General features: G+C 38.3%; 1 protein-coding gene and 1 pseudogene across 3 annotated transcripts in view; one reads left to right on the forward strand and one right to left on the reverse strand.

The window, feature by feature from the left end:
- Positions 1–19,063, reverse strand: part of CDIN1 (CDAN1 interacting nuclease 1) — a 255,451-nt gene that overhangs the window by 31,518 nt on the left and 204,870 nt on the right. The gene's annotated exons all lie outside the window — the stretch shown is intronic.
- Positions 10,843–11,832, forward strand: LOC119532190 (annotated as a pseudogene).

The raw sequence follows: 19,063 nt of genomic DNA on the forward strand, positions 1-19,063 counted from the left end.
GTGTAACAGAAAGTTACCTGAAGTAAGGAAGTGAGTTTGGTAGGTTGTGAGGTGCAGGGATTTGTTTAGAAACTGAGGGAATGATAAAAATAATTTGAACACATATACTTTGTTTTCCTGCCACTAATTTTGACCACAATTTTGAAAATATTTTTATTATATTCATACTTAGGGCACAGTATATGCTACTGATTGATCTGTCAAATACATATTCAGTAAATTAAGCTCAATAAAAAATTATCTAGCAATAACAATCAAGGTAACAATGACCCCCTTTGATATGTAATTTTTCCTGGTAACTATCATATTCAGAACAACCTTTAAAAAAAAAAAAAATATATATATATATATACATATATCCTCAAGATCAGAAGGGTGGCATCAAAATTATGGAAACAAGAAGGTAAAAATAGCAATCTGTGGTTTTTGAAATTCAAAGTTTAAAAATGTAATAGGAAATTTAAAAATCATTTCTAAATGAAAGTGAATTGGCAAAACAATCTCTTGCTATAGAAAAGGTCTGAAATGTTCTTAAGATTTATATTTCATTTAGACAAGGAAAGAAGAGATCACTATGTTGGGGTGATTGGCAATCATTTATAATAAAATTAAAATTAGCTCATTTTATCTTTATTTCATTCAGGGAAAGAATTTTTTCCTCCAAACGCTCTTTCCTACACTTCTGCCATTCTGGGCTGGGATTCTATCAACGTCACACGAAATGAGTCTACTTAACTGAACAAGCACACTGCAGAAACAATGTAATGACAGGAAAAGCAATCCTTTTAACATGAAGAATAATTTTATCTTGAAGCCTACAGTGTGTACATGGTTTAAAAAGAAATTTTATTTTTAAGTTACAGATGACCTTGTGCTGGCCTAGGACAAGGTCTCTGAAGCAGAAGAATTTAGAATGTTAGTTCCAAGAGGGTAGGCAGCAACTTTTAATCCTTAGAACCCAGGAAGAGATAGACACTCAATGAGGAATAGTGAATGAACAAGGGGGTGTGAGAGTCCCTTCTAGTGGATTCAGACCACTCCCCACCCTCGGCCCCAGAGCCACCACGGTTACACCAAGAATTATTCCACAGAGATCCTGGGGGATGCGGATGCCCCTGGCAAACCCTCAATCTGTAAGGGAGGTTCTGTAGCCAAAGGTTTCACAGGCTCCTCAGGAGAATGTCAATAGACTAAACTCAAGAAACCTGTTCTAAAACTACGCTATTCAATCTGCTTTATTAGAAGTTCAATGCTAACTTTGTAGAGAATTAAACAATGAATTCTGAAGAAATGAAATAATGTTTCAAAGTAATACTTAAGCCAAATTCCTGGGGGAATAAAAATAAATCAAATTTCTAAAAGCTGCTGTATTACTCTTCACACATATGGATTTTCACCGTATGGATCTAGCTATCAATTAATTGATAGACCTACTAAACCTAAATGAATGAATCAATGAATGAATGAATACATGAAGTAAGTCAATCTAGGTAGAGACCAAAGGAAAATATTAATCTCCTATAAAAAAAAATGAAAGCGATGCGGAATTATAAAGTAGTTTTCTATAAATGTAAAAATGTCAGACTTTCCCAAGTACATCTTACACATTGTCACTGTGTAAACCTAGTAGAAGATGAAATTAGAAAAAGCTGCATGTTACACTTCATTGCTATTGGACAAAAACTTGGGCAGAGTAACATTCACCTTTTCATTTTAAAATAAAGATACATCAAAACTCTCTGAGTTATGTTCAGAGGACAGAACAACAGATGATGGATGATAGATAGGGAGGGAAGGAGGGAGGGAAAGAGGGAGGGAATGAAAGAAATGGTGGTGTGACAGGATGTTAAAGGTGGTGAATCAGGGTATTGGGGGAGGGAGGTTGGGGTATGATGGAGTTCTGTGTATGGGGTTTGTACTGTTTTTGCAACTGTTCCTGTAAGAATGAATTTATTTCAAAATAAAATTTATAAAAAAATAAAAAAATAAAAAAAAACTCTTTGACTTGAAAGGTTAAGCGTACTCTCTGTGTACTTGATAAATGTAGGCCTAATCGAATCAGGGGTTGTCACAGGCACTGCTGCCCTGACCCAGGCTCCTGGTTTCCACGAGGGTAAGATCTAACCAAGATGTAGGCTCCTGGCCTTTGACCTACTTGAGACCTTGTCTGTGCCAGCCGAGAGCTCTGGTTAACAGCCGGGAACTTGCGGTTCAAATCAGTAACATCTGCACTTTGCTAATACAACACATGACTTTGAAATTAAAATGCAACATGATCGAGTGCTTCGGGATATTTTAACTACTAAGAGAGAGATTATGGCTAGATAAAACTGGGCTTTTGGGTCACTTTTGCCCATTCATGTTTCTCTCTGTTTCTTTGGACTAGACAAATTTAATTTTATTGTATTTCTTAAGAATTTGCTAGAAAAACAAAAGTTCAGTAAGTTATTTCATGGTTGATTGATCTTGGGGAAATGGGGATGTTGTAAGGTTTCTCTGCGACATGTGTCACCTATTAGATAGTTAGCTTTTCCTACTTCCAACTGAGCCTAGCCAAATTAATTAGAAAGTGGTTTGAATTACAAGCTAAATACAATGAAAAGTAATAAAAACAGAAAATGACATTTAGGTCATCAATAATATTCCTTAGGTGATTCTGCATTGATTTTTCTTGCTTGCTACGATAAAGAGCTTTACAGGTTGTCAAACTGACAGTTTAACCCTCAGTTGTTACAGTTGTAACAACTGCAGGCATAAAGAGCACAAATTTAATAATGGGACAGATTTATTTTCTTTTTGGTTCTCACTTTGTTTCTCCTGAAAATCAGTACTAGGAGTGTAAGATGGCCCCCGCTACCAGCATCTAAGGAAATCTACCACACAGTTCTTGTAGGACTCAGATACATAACTATTTTACTAACAAAATCCGAATCAAAGTGAGATATCAAAGATTCAGGTGAAATAAAGGAAAACAACCTGGGACAGCACATTAATATCTTTTCTTTTTAATGAGGAAAAAAGAAATGTGACAACCCTTTGCAAAGAAGTCCTCCTACTCATTCGAAGTAATACTTTTTTTTCCCAAGGGAGAAAATTGCATTCTTGATTCCATTTATTTTGGAATTTTTGAGGTTCATGACAATCAGTTTTTGAATTACTTAAAAAATTTTAGTATAGGAAACAAACAAACAAACAAACAAAAAACCCATGGTGCAAAGATCTCCTCTCCAAAGATACAAACTTATTAATTGGAGATAAAAACAATAGAGAAGGTTTAAGATTTATTTTAGTTAGATGGATTTCCAGTTTGTTAACCCTTGGGAAGTACTGGTGAGCCTTTAAGACTTAAGTTAAAATCCTGTTGTCTCCAATTTTCTTAGGGACCGTCATTGTGGAGTCCCCCAAACACTCACTCTTGCAGGTGCCTGGGGGTGTGGAAGGTGCCCCTGAACCCACGTCTGGGAGAGAACACTACTCTGGCCCCAGTGTGCACCGAAGCCACGTGCTCTCCTGCAGAAACCAGAGTTAAGAAATTGCTTCCCAGTTCAACCCCGGGAAGACATTCTATGCCAACACATGCTTGTGGCCTTCAGGAATCTGCTCTCAGAGGTGCCAAGGACTGAGACACTGCCACGTGGCACAGAAAACCATTTGCCAGAGTTCTTCAATAACTCTGAGATTCCCTTAGAACAGCAGCTGGGATTACAAGAACCCCTTGAAGGTGCTTTTCCCTGATCTGACGGGCTGAAAGGCTTAATTGCCGGGTAAGTTATGATACCATTTATCATTTCCTTCTGACACACACATCTTTAGAGGGTCAAGTCCAAGCTTCTGCCATGGCTTAAGAGATTCTCTAGGATCTTGCTTCTCAGAAATTCACTTTCTACCACTTTCTCATTATCTTTAACCAACCAAACGGTAATATTCAGCACCTAGAATCAGATGCAGTTGTATGAATGTGCCAACTTCTCTAAAACTTCCATGCTTAGTTTTTTGTTTTTGTTTTGTTTTACACGTTCTTTTACTCTGCCTTGGATTATCTCACCCCATATCCTGTCAACTTAGGTCTACCCATATTTTAAAGTTGAGTCTATTGATCTTCTTTGGGGAGTCTTTGTCCGCCCCAGCCATTCACTCTGGAATGTGAAGAGCCTGTACATCGGATACTCTAAGTTAATCTAGAGCTATGCTGTCCAACACTGTAACCACTAGCTACATGTGCTATTGAAATTAAAATTAATTAAAATGAAAATTCAGTTTCTCAGTTACACTTGTCACATTTCAAGCGCCTAGTAGATATGTGGCTAGCGGTTACCTTATTGGACAATACCGATATATAAATATTTCCATCATTGCAGAATGTGCTAACTGATCTAGAACGAGGGGTTGAAAGATTGGCCTCATCCACATGGGACCAATAGCCCTAGATTCTGAAAACCCCTCAGAGCTCTGCGCTGTTGGTGAGGGTAGACAGAAATCTCAGTTCTCAGTCCTTGCCTGAGAACAGCTCACTAGGCCCCTGTGGGAATTAGGGCTAGAGAAGCTGAAAGGACATTTATTGAACACCACAAGCACATCTGGGATTTTTTTTTGTGTGTGTCTGAATTCTGATAATAGCATGAAAACTGAGGGTCTTCTTGACTCTAACAGCCTTCCTAAACACTAGCAGATGAAATATGCATGTAATTACAATGCAGGAGAGTGCAGGGGAGGAGAAACCAATACTATTATTACTATACTGCTAACACATTAGTTCTTTACAATAGTAATACATTTTAGGTATACAGGTTTTCCTTCCCTACCTTAGGAATCAATCCACTCTAAAACAATGCCTTCAAAATAACTAACCTCCTCTTGGCACAGAATCCTTTTGGAATATGGAGACAGACCCAAACAGATGTTATTAGAGCACAGTGCTCCCAGAATTTGGGGAGAAGACTTGGAAAAAGGCCACTTTCTTAGAGTAAAACTAGAGAAATCAACCCACTAAAGATTCCTGCATTCCTTCAACACATATTTACGGAGTGCCTCTCCGAGCCAGGGTCAGAGCCAGGCACAGGGTTGCAGTGGTGGGCGAGACTGAGTTGGTTCCTGCTGAGATAAGTGGCATCACTGCCAGCTTAAGCCACGAGATGGTTAAAAAATGGACTGCCTGTGGGGCTAGGCTGTTTGCCTAGCTCAGGGTAGGTTCTCGGTGAGGAAATACTAGAATTTAATATATATTTATTTCTCTCTCTCTATATATATATAAATAGTTATTCTCTCTCTAAGATGTATATTCTCTATATGTTTAATATAGAGAAACTACAAGTCCAGGATCATTTACCTGAAACCCTTGAGCCAGATGGTTTTGAGAATTAAATATATCAGACATAGAAATTTATAAGAACTGCACATTATGCCACACCCATAGAGGGGAATATAGCAGCACTTGGTAAAAAAAAATTAATATTTCTGAAGTAAAACTATGACTATTCACACCTAGTGAAATAAGTAAAGTCTGTAAATAGCTTTACATGTTCACATCAGGTTTTACTGTCAAATACATACTGGTTTCACCTTATAAAAAATATTTTACAATTTTCAGACCTTTCTTGGATTTCAGAATTACAGATACGGGATTGTACAGTCTAGTTAGAAATATGGCATGTTAGCAAAAGGGTAACTGTTAATATAGAATTTAGGAAAAGAGGAGCCAGAGTAGGTCTCCAATACTGATCCACAAAGAAAGTGCTTCAAGTCTGTTTAGAAAATTCTTTTTAAAAATGTTAATGCACAGGACTACTGGATTTAGTCAGTTGCTGTAAGTTTGGTTTGTGTGAGTCTATCCCATTTAATCTGCTCAGTTCCTGTGAATGACCAAATACGGTGGCTGAGGCCAGACCTTGGTCCATGGAGACCTTGCCAAAGCACTGAAAGCTGGAAGCCTTGCTGAAAGCAACTAGTCGGCTTTCCTCTAGAGCAGCAGTTCCCAGCCCCGGCTGTGCACTGGAATCAGCTGGGAAGCTTTAAAACCCGATGAGCTGCCACTCTTTAGACCACAACAAAAATCAGGAGCTCTGAGGAAGGGACCCAGATATCTGTGTGTATATGTTATTATTGTACTTTTTCAATTGAGGTATAAAGTATATTCTAGAAGGATGCAAAAATCTTAAGTGTACAGCTTGATGAATTTATACAAATAACCATGTAACCACTACCCCAAACAAGATATAGAATACCCCAGGTTTTCTCATGTCCCTTCCAAGTCCACGTCACCTACTCTCCACAGAAGTAACCACTGTTGTGACTTCCATCACCATCAGTTAACCTCAGGCAGCAGTATTTTTAAATAATGGTTCTCAAACTTGGCTGTCATTGGAATCACCTGGGGAATTTTAAATAGCACTGGGTTATACCCCCAGAGATGCTTATTAAAAATGTATGGGTTATTTCAACTTTCAAATCTTATTATTTAACTCATTTCGTATAGTGATAGCTGCCATAGATAGTGATTCCTCTGATGGATCTGGACAAAGTCAATTGAAAGCCTTCTGGAAAGGAGTCATCATTCTAGATACCATTAAGAACATCCATGATTCATGGGAAGAGGTCAAAATATCAACCCTCATGGATGCTTTCCACACTCATGGATCTCTTTGAGGGGTTTAAGACTCCAGTGAAGGAAGTCACTGAAGATGTGGTAGAAATAGCAAGAGAGCTAGAATTAGAAGTGAAGCCTGAAGACAGGACTGAATTGCTGCAATCTCATGATAAAAGTTGAACAGATGAGGAGATGCTTCTTATGGATGAGTCAAGAAGTAGTTTCTTGAGTTGGAATCTACTCCTGGTGAAGACGCTGTGAACATTGTTGAACTGACAACAAAGGATTTAGAATACTACATAAACTTAAGGATATAGCAGTAACAGAGGATTGACTCCAATTTTGAAAGAAGTTCCATTGGGGGTAATAGGCTATCAAACAGCATCGTGTGCTACAGGGAAATTTTTCATGAAAGGAAAAGTCAACAGATGTGGCAAACTTCATTGCTGTTTTATTTTAAGATATTGACACAGCCACTCCAGCCTACAGCAGCCACCTTCCTGATCAGTCAGTACCATCAACATCAAGGCAAGACCCTCCACCAGCAAAAAGATTACAACTTGCTGAAGGCTCAGATGATGGCTAGCAGTTTTTAGCAAAAATACTTTTAAAATTAAGGTATGTATATTTTTAGACATAATGCTATTGCACACTTAAGAGGCTACAGTGTAATGTCAACATAACTTTTACATACACTGGGAAACAAAAAAATTCATGTGACTGGCTTTACTGTGATATTCGCTTTATTATGGTAACCTGGAACTGAGCCCACAATATCTCTGAGGTATGCCTGTATTAAATCCCCAATTTTTCTCCTTTCTTTTTCATTTTTCAGGAAAAAAATATAATTTCTAAGGATATAAAGAAGGGAAAAAAAAAAGGGAGATAGAAATAGAAAAGGAAAATCAAGCAACCAAGTAGGGAAGAGATGATGATGGCTTGAAAGAGAGAAAAGATCAAGGGAAAAGAGATGGGGGAGAGAAAAGAAAATCTGTTCTCTCTCAACATAGTTTATTTCACCCTGTATGTACACCTTAGAAGGCCACAGGAGGATAAAAGGTGCCTTTAAAAATTGCTGGTGGCAAGAAAGGCACCCTGCTGTATCAGCAGACTGTTACATTATTTATTCCATAGTTTCTTAGACCTCATAGCAAAGAACATCTTCTCCAGGGCTCTCTGCATTCTAAGAGGCAGCACAGCGTTGTGGGTGAGAGCTGGGTTCCTGAGTCAGACCGCCTGGCCCCGGCATTCAGTAACTGGGTGACCTTGGGGAAGGTACTTAACCTTTTTAGCCTCACATTTCATCATCAATAAAATGGAGATGATAGTATCTACCCCATGAGGTAATAAACAGAATATGCTCTCTCTGTGGCTTTCTCTCTGTCTGAATTTTATTCCACTCATAAAGGACTCCAGAATCAAGATTAAGACCCATCATGATTGAGGTGGGTCACACCTTAAGTGAAGTAACCTCATCAAAAGGTCCCATTTACAATGGGTTCACACCCACAGGAATTGACTGAGCTTAAGAAAATTTTTTCTGGAGTATCTACAGCTCCAGACCACCACATACATGAAAAAACTTGATTGATTATTTCAATTTTTCAAACCTTCCAAATTCCTAACAATGACCATTTTAAATGAGGAAATCACTCTTCGGTGCAAAGCAAATTAGAGGCACCTATTTGATCAACCTCCTCTTACAAGTCACTTCACAATGCTTTTTTTATTGTCTATATCACCTTTTGCAGCAATACATTTGAGTTTCAGCCTCATTCTACACGACTCCCAAAGGGCTCATATCTGATAACAATGGGCATGTGGAGAAGATATTTCAGGGGATGTCAAAGTCCTTGTTGCTGGATTTAATGAAAGTGAAGTTCTGAAGGGTGGAACACCAATTACTTGTGTGAAACTTTCCAGGTGGCTTGCTTCAGTGACCTAAACAGGTGGGAGCATGAAGCTCGCCTGCTTCTCTGTTTGCACAGTGACTAACACATTTATAAACACTTAATAAACATTCAACTGTAGCAACCCTCTTAATATAGTTCTTTCACAACTAGAATTCAACGGATTTGAAACTAATGGGTGACTCTGTAAGGCCACTTCCATAAAAGGGGATGGGCTGCAAAATCTGGGATGCCAGAATGTAGTCCTTACCAACAAGTCTTAATTGCTAAATCTCGTTATGCTCCGGTCTGACTCACAAGGCCCAATACTCTGTCTACATTACACAGGGAACAGAGAAGAGACTATAAAAATTTTATTCAAAGCAAATTGTTAAGTAGTAATATATTTGGAGGGAAACTTTTCCAAGATTTAGAGTGAGCCCTGAGTAATAAAAAGATAGATCCATTCTCAAATCCCATCATTTAGGAAAAATAAAAGTAATACACAACTTAAAATTCTCTATAAAAAATCAAGTAAAAACAAAATTAGATGACTTCAACCATAATATATTTAATCTCATACAGCGGGTAACAGGTTCTTCTGTCTGAAAAGGCTCTGATAATGAAGACAACAAACACTGATTACTGACTTTTCAAGAACTAGAATTACATAAAATGCATTACCAGAATCCAAATAGCCTGAATTTGCTACCTCTGGAGCTATGGGGCAACTATTGGCTGGGATAAACACTGATTGCAGAGTTACAAGTCCTGAGTTTAAACTCCGGCTTTGATACTATTTTTGACATGACCCCTCCCCAACCCCCCAGTTCTCACCTACAGTATTTGGTTCTGCTGCAATTGACAGAAAAACCACAATAGCAGTTAATTAATGAAATAAAATTCACTTTTCTCTTTTGTAAATTAAACTCAAAAGGAGGCAGACCTAGGTTGGCATGGTAACTGCACAATCACTGAAGACCCAGACTTCCCGTCTGGTTGCTTTGCTATCTGCAGTATATAGTTTCCTCTCATGGTATAAGATGGCAACCGGAGTACCAGCCATCAGGTCCACACTCCTCCCAGCAGGAAGGAGGAAGTGGCAAAGAAAAGTATGCCTCCCTTCTTTAAAGACTTTCCTCAGAAGTTATTGGGGACACTTCTGCTTACATTTCATCATTGAGAAACTACTCACATGGGTGCATCTTGTAGCAAGGAAACCTGGGAAATGTGATTTTTATTTTGAGTAATTATATATCCAGCCCAAATCAGGGATTGAATATTAAAGTAAGAAAGGAAAACAGATATCAGGAGACAGTCATCAGTTTTTATCACACATCTAAGGTGTTGTGTTAGATTTAATGAGGGTTAACACTTAACAGAAGAAAAAGTTTGTTCTGGATAACGATGGAGGCCTCAGGGGGTGATGAGGGTGGGGAATGAATAAACACTTAAAGATGCTATGTAACAGAATAAATGTGTAATTTTTACAGCACAGCACATTGCTTTTTCCTGCCTGTTAAATTTTATCTTTCAGAGCAGAATCAAAAGCTCTGAAGACTAGATAGTAGAAAACAAATGCATATGTACAACCTACCTTTGTTTATATTTGTTGATATGCTACCAGACAACTGGATCAATGAGTCTTTTGGCATCATGAAAATTGTTCTTTTAATTGAATATTAAAGGGGAAAAAAAGGAATTATCACTGAAAGTCACATCACGATGCAGAAAATACAGGTGCCACAGCTTTACACATTTCTGAGAGCAGATTTCACAATGACGAATTACGACAGAAAGAAAATGAAAATGTTGACTGAGGCTGAGTCCAAAATGGACTTTAGGACTGTTGTGTTGGCTTTGCAAATCGATCACGTCAGGTAAAACAACATACAGAATGGTCAATTCACCCTGCCTGTGCAAACTCTTCTGCCATGACAGCTTTTTGTTTTCTTGGAAGTCTAGGTAGACTGGTTGATTTATTGGAACAATTTCTTGAACTTGTGGGGTATTTTGGTACACATAGAGAGAAAGGACACTGAAAGTCACCAGACCTATACAGGTTGCCCCAACTGCATACATTCCATATGTACCCATCACCTTTGCTGCCACTCCCAGAAGCCACAGCTGCTGTAGGGAGTATCTTATTAAGGGATGACCTAATTCCTAGGTGGAGCCAGAGGCTGATTCTTTCCCTGCAGTTGAGCTGCTCCTTACAGAGAGAACACACACCTACAAAGTAGGAGGGAACTCTGGCAAGTCTGGAAGTCACCTCCCAATCTCCTTAAACCCAAACGGGAAAGAAAGAGAGGATCCCAACCCAAAGGGAAGTTAACGGTGCGATCTCTCGCCACCACATGGAAGGAAATGGCACTAGCTGGTGGAACAAAAATGGGGGTGTGGTGTTGTGGTATCTTGAGGGTTCCCAGAGAAACAAGATCCTGTATCATCTGGTCAGGGGAGGCCCCACCAGGTGAAAGAAGAGCAGCACAGCTTTCCTATCTCGGAAGATGGTGGGTGAAAAGGCTGAGAAGCCGGCAACTATGGAGAAGAAACCTGAGGCCAAGAAGGCTGATGCCAGTGGCAAGGTTAAAAAGAGTAGCCTCAAGACCAAAAAGCCCCCAAAAGAGAAGCCTCACTGCAGTCGAAACCCGGTTCTTGTCAGAAGAATTGGCAGATACTCCCAATCTGCACAGTATTCCAGAAAGGCCATGTACAAGAGGAAGTATTCAGCAGCTAAATCCAGGATTGAAAAGAAAAAGGTGGTACTTGCTACTGTCACAAAACCCATTGGTGGTGACAAAAATGGAGGTACCAGAGTGGTTAAACTTCACAAAATGCCTAGATATAATCCTACTGAAGATGTACCTTGGAAGCTGTTGAGCCATGGCAAAAAACCCTTCACTCAGCATGTGAGAAAGCTGCAATCCAGCATCACTCCCGGGACCGTTCTCATCATCCTCAATGGTTGCCACACGGGCAAGAGAGTGGTTTTCCTGACACAGCTGGGCAGTGGCTTGCTACTTGTGACTGGGCCCCTGGTCCTCAATCGAGTTCTGCTGTGTAGGGCACACCAGAAATTCGTCATTGCCACCTCCAACAAAATTGACATAAATGGTGTGAAAATCCCAAATCATCTCACTGAGGCTTACTTCAAGAAGAAGAAGCTGAGACCAGGAAGGTGAGATCTTCAACACAGAGAAAGAGAAATATGAGCTTACAGAGCAGTGCAAGGTTGATCAGAAAACTGTGGACTCACAACCTACGCCAAAAATCAAAGCTGTTCCTCAGCTCCAAGGCTATCTGCGTTCTGCATTCTCTCTCACAAATTGAGTTTATCCTCACAAATTGGTGTTCTGAACTTTTTGCAAAGAACCTAATTAAATAACTGATAAATTAAAAAAAAAAAAAAAAAAAAAAGAGCAGCACAGCTGTCCTGGGGGGTGCTCTTTTTTTTATAAACCCAAGTAGGTGTAATTTTTACTCTGATCAAGTATGGCCGGCAATTATGGGGCCAGGCTGCCTAAGCAAAAGTCATCTACAAATCATTTAGGCAAAAACTGCTATATTAAATCAGGATATAATAGACAGTTTTGTAAATAAGTCCCAGAGGCTTTAACTACGTTAGGGGACGCTCTGGGGACCAAAGAAGACCCTGTTACAAAGTGGCTCAGGAAACAGCTTTTGTCAGGAATCTTTTGCCCAGCAAGTGCCCACTGGTAAACAAAAGGAAAAGCTACAAGTTTAAAGAACATGAGAGTTTGGAAATGGAGGGAAAAAAGTAGTGAAAAGACATTAACAATTTAGGGGTGCTTATCCCAAAGGCAGGCTTCCTGCCAAGTCAGGTTACCCAATGGGCCCTAAGCTTCCAAATCCTTCCACTTAAGAGTCCAAACATTTTTGGTTTACTCTCTATAGACATGAGATGTGAAATTCAAATTGGTCCTATTGATATTTGAGGACCACCACATTATCTCTATGACGGCCAGCCTGTAAGCCTAATTTAGGACACCATTTCAATGGAAAAGGAACTCCACCTTCACAACTGCTACCTGATCCATAAAATTTATCAGTACCACTCATTTGCAATTGGTGGCAATCCCTTGTTTGTTTTGTCCCCTTTTCCAAATGAACATAAAGGGCTTCAAGAACTATAACAAAATTTTACATATCCAATATTTAGAAGTAACAGGAATGGCTTAAAATCCCTCAGACTTCTTACAGAGTAAAAAGTAAACAGGAAAGGTGACTGGCATCAGGAGATGTCATCTTGCTGCATGAAAGTAGGGCTGGCAAAAGAGATGAAATGCTCTCCTCTCGGGCATTGTGAATAGTTGAAACTGCCCACAAGGGCATCTTCCAGTGTCAGGTGCGGTGCAACTTAGGGAAACTTCCCTCCCTGACTCCATGACAGTCTCCTTGAAGTGCAGTAATCAAAGTGTTTCCCTGATTCCTCTCTTTTCTGGCTTGTGGCAGCAAAGAAGAAAGACCATATCATCTGCTGGCTGATGAAAACTTGAATAGCTGTACACTATCACCAGATCATTTGGAGGAAAAATGGTAAATGCCCTAAAGAAAGCCCTGGGATGCTGTATGTAAATCTGAGGTAAGAAGAGCCAATAAGGTCTGTGACAACATTAAGCCAGTTACTAGCAATGAAGCAATTATATGTGCGACTGAAACAATCCATAATGACAGCTATAACAAAGGCACAAGGGAAGAGGGCAGGGGACCATTTGGGAAAATCTGAAATATCTAGTGACCTGATAGGAGAGAAGTGTGACCTATTCCAAAGCCCAAGGGTCAGAAAGATCTGGAATTATAAATGGAGATTGAAGGTACTATATCACACAACGTTCTAATTATACATGTCTTAACTCTGGGGAAGGCATATCTTATAAAATAACTGATGGCAAGGGTCACAAAGTGAAATGCAAGCACACAGACTAGGAAAAAGGGAAGGAAAGTAACTTTAAAAATGAAAACATAAAAACTATTTAAAAAGTGATCACATCTTATTTTAGCAAGGGTGCTGGGAAATGAGTGTACTCAAATACTACTTGGGGAAGAAGAAATTGGTGCAACCTTCCCGAGGCAGGCAGTTTGGTAATATATATTAACATCCTTAACACTCTGTGGTCCCTTTGACTTGGGAACTCTATTATTTGGACATTATTCTAAAGATATATTTGTAGATGAGCAAAGTAGTTTAATGATATGTTAACAACAACAACTAACATTTATTGGGTGCTTATTTACTTCATGGAAGGAACTAGTTCTGGATACTGATGGGGGCCTCAGGTAGGGACAGGGGTGGAAAATAAACACTTGAAGTGTCTATGTAACAGAAAGAATACATAATTTTCACAGCACATTACCTTATTTTGTCTGTAAAACACCTTTAGAGCTAAATCAAAAGCTCTTAAGACTAGATTGTTGAAAACAAATGCATCTGTATAACCTACATTTGTTTACATTTATCTGTTTCTAGACAACAGGATAAATGAGTCATTTGGCATTGTGAAAACAGTTATTTTAATTGAATATGAAAAGAAAAAAATAGAATTATCACTAAAAGTCACATCATGGTGCAGAAAATACAGGTGCTACAGCCTTATGCATTTATGAAAGCAGATTTCACAATGACAAATAATGACAAAAGAAAATGAAAATGTTGACTGAGGCCACTGTGCTTTATATATGTTAATTTAGTTACGAGGATGTTCATCACAGTGTTGTTTATGTGTATTAGCAAAAATTGTTGACCTTCTAAATACCTATTATAGGTGACTGGTTAAATAAATTAAGATACTTCTATATAATGCAAATATTAGGAACTCATTATAAAGAATAAGGTAGAGCTATATTTAAAGACAAGGAAAACAACCTCAGTATCCTCTGAAACGAAGATAACATGATTATACAACAGCATATAAAGTACGGTCCCATTTTTGATAAACATGTTTATAAAAATAATGTGTATGAATTTGGATGATGAATATTTTATGTTCTTTTTATCTGTAGCTTTTATATTTTTAGACTTATACATGTAATATTACAAAAAGAGATGTACAATTTATTTTAAATGATGGATGTTTTTATAGAGATAAAAAACTTTTGACAGGAGAAAAAACCTATTTAGCTGGGTAAAAATCTGTGAGGAAATAACGAATATCTCCAAAGTGGGGTTAACATAGGGAATGACTCATCCCAAATACTATCTTGAAAGACCTAATAATTCAAAAAGGAGAAATCCTGCCAGTAGATTGCATTTTAGAAAGAAAAGGACACATTTGTGGGACATAGCCCAGGACATTTTAAGCTAAATTCTCCTCGGTGCACTTGGGAGCACAGACATAGATGGTAAAAGTGCCTTCCCTGCAGCCACAATTACGATGAGCTCATTCTCTGCCCCTGATGTGCCTGAACCCACTGTTGGGCACTGCACACTCCTCCTTGGGTCTTGAAGTGGTGGAAAGCCAATTTTCCTCTTGAATAAATCCCTGAACAAACACCAAGGAACCTCAAGTCACTCAAAGACCACTGGATTGAAGGAGATGAGTGAGCAGTTGCTACTACTTGGCATAAGGAGAATCCCCTTCCTATCCTCCTTTCAGCCCCAAATAAATGCAAAAACAAAAAAAGATCTCATGGATATTTTCTTTCGATGGTTTTCTAACCCTTCAAAACTGTTGGTTAGGGAATTACGCAACCTAATGAGTTAGATTTAACAATACTCACGAAAGCATATGTTTTAAGTTTATGAAGAAATTTAACAGATATTTAAATATATTATACTGTACAATATTTAGAAAGGAACCATTCTCACATGAAGAACTTAGAAATAATGTATCAGGAATGAGTACATTGAATGCACACTTTCTTCTTTCAGTAATGTTAAAAAGATAGGTTCTGTGGCTTTTATGCTATGAAATCTTCAGAAGAAAAAATCCTATTAAGACAATGATTTATTTCTTATGCAAAGGGTATTGCTGCATTTATAAAGATTTTAGGAGAAGAAAATCTGTTGCAGGTGCATAAATATATCCAATTTGTATAGAAGTCCTAACCTGTATATGCACACAGATTATACAATATTTTTGCATAAACTTGATCAACTAGTCTTTCCTCATCTTACAAATGAAGAAACTGAGGCAGGGAGAGGCAAAGTGCCTCATCCAGTTTAGAAACTTGCTTTTCTATAGCAAAGACATTGTGTCTAATAAAACAAAACCAGAAACTAAAGACATCATAACTGTTGAAGTATTGCTACCATTGTTGAACACTTCAGCTGCCTATTACACATTAGGGTCAGAACCTACTAATGGCTTTGAGGCAACAGGGTGTGTGTGTGTGTGGGGGGGCAGTTTTAAGCCTTGTGCACCAGTTTTTTTTAGCTTGCTATGAGATTAGCATTATAAAGTACTCCTAGAAATTTTAGCCCAGGGACAGTGGTACTGTATTTTGCATTTGACCAAAAGCAAGTGAGGAAGGAGTTTACCAGAGCTTGACCCCAGGGGCTCCAGCTCAGCACCACAACGAGTTAACATCCTCGTGTGATGGCTACTGCCGTCGTAAGTCTAGATTTTGTTTATTTTTGACAAATCACACCATCTTTCCATTCCTGGACTTCTACAACCTTAACCACCATTGCCACAGTGTAAAACAGAGTGCAAATCTAAAGTGGCAAAGCTCTGGTTGGTATATGCGAAGCATGAGTTGAGAGAAGAACTCTCCGAGTACCCCACAGCCATTATGAAGTAACTGACCTATATGAAACTGCTACCATGGTTCAAAAATTTATTGTCAGGTTCCAGCCTCTAGCTGTTCTCTGATTGTTCTAAATACTTGACAAACTGAAGCCTTTTCACTTTCCCTTGAAATTGCCTCATCTCCCTGTCAGGGCGCCATGGGGGACTCCATTACTTTTCTGACTTCTTTCCCCTCCTGACAAGTCATTTAGCTGGCTTCTTGTTGTGAAGGCTGTCCATGTCAAATTAGCCAGGGCCCCTATTGTCCTTATTACCACTCGAAAAGCCATCATGAGTAATGCTACGGGGTCCCTCAGTTGTCATCATTTGTCAGAAAGAAAGGGAGTGTGGTTACATGTAGCTGACAGGTAATTTCAGTGTCTACAATTACCCCAATTAGTCTTGTCATAAACAATTCGATAAATGCACACCAATACAAACAGATAAACACACCAAGGTCTCTCACTATTAATGCTGTGTAATGGGTAAATCAGTGATATAATTCTATATTTTATTTATTTATTTTTTAAACTGTCCACAGCTGTGAGCTGGCAGTTGCTACCTGGTCAGCACAAATTGTACTATCTACTTTCATTAGCTCATCACCACAAGAAAATCTGAAAGGCTGTGACAAAATTCATTTAGAGACAGAGGGAAAGAGCAGATTGTTATAACACCTGCTTTAGGCAAGGCTACAACACAGGTTTTCTTTTTGTCAGTTCTGGGCAACTGTGGGCTTTGAAGTTGAGTATTTTGTGTTAAAACGCCAACATGTGAAATATGACAGAAATGGGGAATCGAAAAATTATATCCACACTTAAATTAGGAACATGATTTGCAAGAAAGAAAGAAAGAAGGAAGGAAGGAAAAAAAAGCCTGCTGCCAAATGCACCAGTCAGCAACTATCTATTACAAAAAGATTGTGGGCTGGTAGTTCTCTCCAACTAATGATTCCTGTCCCCTCCCCCTTTTCTTAACTATACCTTAAAACCATATTTTTAATGTTTGCCATGTTTGATATCAAAGTTTGTCTACTCCAGCATTAACATGGATCATCATTTCTCCCTGCTGGACTTAGTCTAGAGGTGATTAAGTCTTAGCAAAAGTGGAATATTGGTTCTCTAAGATATTCTCTAAATACATGGGAATAACCTGTTTTAACACAACACACTCAAGGAGGACTCTTCAGTTACACTCTATATTCAAACCTGAAAGAAGCGTTGTTAAGTTCACTCTTGTGATCCACATAAATAAATGCTCAAGATTCAACATCTACAGCGTCCACTGCACCCTGTCTGTTTGCTGACCGCAGTCTTAAGTGATGGCTGAAAAACCCAACACAAGGATATTGTTGTAGGAAATTGCTCTTGGCAACTATTTGTTCAAGCTCAAGATTTTTTTTTTTTTTAAACCAACACTAAGAACCCACCAGAAAATAGGACAGGTCTCCCTAATGAGTAATCTATTTTAGCACAGTCTTGTCTAGGCATGACAGTTTACTGAGAGGCTTGAAAAACTCGTAATTACCAGTGTTACAGGGCAATTAATGTATATTACACTGCACTACTCATGGCAGCAACTGTCATTTTCTCAATAAAAATGAGTACTCTTCAGCTAAAGGTGACATTAATTGGGACTTTAATGACTATGCAGAGGAGCTGAAGCCAAATATGAACAAAACAGCGATTCAATGAGCGACTTCAGAAACGAGAAAATTGTACTAAAATGAGATTAATTGCTGTTTAGAAAAAGGAAAGAACCTAAAAAGCTATTAAATTGCAGGGTTTGGGTGCCCGGGTGATGGTTGTGATGTTAATCTTGCATTCTCACAGCAGGCAAATATTCACTAAATTCAGAGCCTTTTGACAGCAGGAAAAATCATGTATGCTTAACTTCAATCCATCAAAAATATATTTCAGCTTTTATCAGTGTTCTAAATACTTCTGCAATTTCAAAAATTACTGCTCCATTCCTTGGCTGTCATCATGCAAATGTGAACACTGTCAATATTGCTATGAAAAATTTCCCAGCTTCAAAAGGCCTACTTCAGTGATAAAGAAAGAAAAAATGTGAAGATTAGAATTGCAAAACACACACTACTAATATAACAGAAATCAAACAATAGGAATTTAATGTTTAAGTTGTGGAAACTGCTAAAATAGAAAATGATGGGGTGTTTTTTGTTTTGTGTGTGTGTTTTAATAGAAAAATCAAAGAAAAATAATTCTGAAATTTTTTCAAGGCTTGTAACTTTATGCTTAATTGATCATCACCAATAATAAGGACATATTTTGCAGCTTGACTTCAGGTGCTACAATTGTTAATACTGCTCTGTAGTTTCTAAAAGCCTTTTTCTTTGCTTCTAAGTTCTTTAAGACAATTATATAATTGCTTTTCTTTATGGCCTTTTCAAATATGATGACTGTATATACAAAACACGGCACTTAAACGTTTACATGTAAGAGGGATAAGCAGATTTGATAACTCTGAAGTTATGCACTTTGTAACTTGAAATTAAAAAGAGAGACCAGAATTTAGTATTTTTATTGAAGAGGGAGTTTTCAAAAGAGTTACATTCTGAACAGAAACATGGCTTTCACAATAGCTGCCCCCATAAAAAGATCAGGCCAGACTTCAGAATACTGTGCACTTTCCTACTGCATAAGCAATTCTGTTTGTTCTGCATTTTAATATTTAAAGAGCCTTCTCATCTACAGTTTAGGTCAGGGCCTCAAGACACATTAACACACATATAATTCTGGCCATACTCAAGAACCACATCCACTAAATGACAGGGGGAGGTGAAATAGTGTACTTTTTCCATCTTCGAATCAATGCTA

The sequence above is a fragment of the Choloepus didactylus genome, chromosome 4 (assembly GCF_015220235.1).
Source record: "Choloepus didactylus isolate mChoDid1 chromosome 4, mChoDid1.pri, whole genome shotgun sequence".
Classification (NCBI taxonomy): domain Eukaryota; kingdom Metazoa; phylum Chordata; class Mammalia; order Pilosa; family Megalonychidae; genus Choloepus; species Choloepus didactylus.